The 2,582-nt window shown below is 45.6% G+C and overlaps 1 pseudogene; it reads left to right on the forward strand.

Annotated features, from left to right (window-relative positions):
• The first annotated feature begins 323 nt into the window (after nucleotides 1-323).
• Nucleotides 324-434, forward strand: LOC115463883 (annotated as a pseudogene).
• The last annotated feature ends 2,148 nt before the right edge of the window (nucleotides 435-2,582 follow it).

Below are 2,582 nucleotides of genomic sequence, written 5' to 3' on the forward strand. Positions count from 1 at the left end.
GGATCCTGGACAGGGCCCAGCATTGGATTTCTGGGCCTAACACCAGCAGCAGTCAGCAAAACACTGAGTACCACCAGCTGAATATCGACACCTCTATCATTTTACCTTGGTGCATTCACTTGCTCACAGAAGTACCCTGTTAGAATAGGGTACTTCCTCAGGGACAATTCCTCACAAAGATCTATTCACAGAGGGTGAATCCATCACCCAAGATGGGCTACTGAAATAAAGGCAAAAAATATAATGTGATGCCTTTTTATTGGACTAATATAATACTTTTCTTAACTAGCTTTTGTAATCTAACACCCTATAGTAACTGATTGATCACTTCTTGGCCTTTTGGCTAAGATCAAGTTTAGTATCTGTTCTTACCAGTTTAAAATTTAAAAATTGGTTCCTTAGATAACTTCAGTTTTGAAGGATGTCTACCTGTTAAATGATATGTAAATGTTAATTCACAGGGCTTTGCCAAATACTAATTTATCACTTATACCATAGAGCTAATAGTCCTTATTATTAAAAAAAAATTGCCCCATGGAAGAATCATGCTTATTTAAAAAAGGACCTAAATCTAAGTTACTTTTTATTGTAGACTAGTGAAAAAGGCCCATTTCTGAAACAAATGAAACGGGCGCTAGCATGTGTTTTTGTTTTTCTGTTTGATATTAAGAGATATAAATGTTTTTTAAAAAGCCAAAGAGTTGTTTTTTTTTTAAAGTTTTATTTGTTTTGTAATTGTTCATTACATTTGTAACATTTCCTTGTAAATGTTTGGATGGTGGTCAGCGTTTGTTGTGGAGTGGGTGGTTTGGCTGTGGGGAGCAGTTGGAGGATGGGGGGGGGGGGAGTGTCAGAGTTTGTTTGATATTGTGTGTCTTTTAATTTAAAGGGGGAGGGGTGGGGGCTGGAGAACTGAGTGTTTTCGTTTTACAGGGGGAGGTGTGTTGGGGGGGGGGGGGGGGGGGTTGGGGGGATGTGCCATGCCGGCAAAGTTGGAGGAAGTGGTGGTTGGCTTTGTGTTTGTTTATTGTTGCAGTGGTGATATATATATAGAGAGAGAAGAGAGTGAGTGTGCATCTCTGCTTGTTCGGCATCAGTGTATGTGTGCATTAGTGTTTTTTTGCGGGGTGCAGTGGTTGTGTGTCTGTGTTTCAGACTGAAAGATCATGTGTGTCACAGAGGTAGTTTGTGTGTGTGTGTGTGTAATTGAGAGAGGGTGGGGGGGAACTGGGTGTTTGTGGACGAATGTGTTTGTGACAGGGGTTTGGGGGTGATTTGAGAGGTTGTTGCTGTGGGCTTGGAGTGGGGTCAGCATTTGTTGATATGTGGAGTCGGTTTAGCCTGTGTTTTTCTTGGGTCATATTAGTGTGTGTGTTTTTGTTTTGTTTTTGTAAGTGTTTTGGTTTTTGAGGGGGGTTGGCGGATGTCCGGTGCTGGCAAAGTTTGAGGAAGTGTTGGTTGGCTTTCATATTTTTGGACCCAGCACAGGGGGAAGGAGGCTATTGAGTTCACCCGGACTACAGGGAAAGACCTTCTGCCATCTTCTGGTTTTACAATCCCTATTGGGAGGGCTGCAGTAACGGGAGGGAGGAGAGTATGGGGGGCTGGGTGGTTTAACGGCGATTCGGGAGTGATTCGGTCGTGGAGGAGGGGGGTTGTCGTGGGGGGGCGGGGTTGTGACTCGGAGGGGTCTGCTTAATTTTTTTTTTGCTTATGTGTCAGACGTAAGTGCTGAGGAAGTACAGGACGGGGGTTGCTGTGAATCCCAGTGCAGACATGTAAGTGCTGAGGAAGTGAGGAGAGTATGGGGGGATGGGTGGTTTTACTGAGATTCGGGAGGGATTCGTTCTGGAAGAAGGGGTAGAGGGATTGTTTTAGCTGAGGAGGCTTTAATGCCGGTTTCCGTTTGCAAGGGGGAGCGGGGTTGTGACTCGGAGAGGTCTGCTTCTGTTTTTTTTTTCCCTTATGTGTCAGACATGTAAGTGCTGAGGTGAATCGTTTCATGAGGGTTTCGGTCTGGGAGGAGGGGGATTGTTGTTGCGGAGGAGGATTTCATGCCGGTGTCCGTTTGCAAGGAGGGGGCAGGGTTGTGGCTCAGAGGGGTCTGAACGTTGATTATGCCGGCAGCACATACCTTGAGCAGGAGCACGGGCATCTGAATAGTAATCTCCCGCCGTGTGGATGTGTGCTCGTCCCTCGCGTCGAACTTGATGACGTTGAGGGCGGAGCGATGCGATTGGTTGTCATTGCTCCGCCCTCGACGTCATCACGTTTGACACGTGGGCGGGGCAGACACAAAGCGATCTCACCCCCTTCACTTTTAGAATGTTGGGTAAGTGAGGCTTCATTAGAACGTTGGAGGTGCGTTTTATATAGAGAGATGTATGCTCTGTTAGCTCATTCCTTTGGTATTCCATTAAAGAGTACATGGAAAGGAATGTTACATTACATGCTTCGAGCTTTGCACGGGCAGCATAAAATGTTCTACAGTTAGAAGCCACCAGTAATCACATCAGTAAGAACATTGCACAGAAACACCTCCCTCCCCCACCAACAAAATAATAAGCAGGTCCAATTCCCCA

This window comes from Microcaecilia unicolor, chromosome 2 (assembly GCF_901765095.1).
Source record: "Microcaecilia unicolor chromosome 2, aMicUni1.1, whole genome shotgun sequence".
Classification (NCBI taxonomy): Eukaryota; Metazoa; Chordata; class Amphibia; order Gymnophiona; family Siphonopidae; genus Microcaecilia; species Microcaecilia unicolor.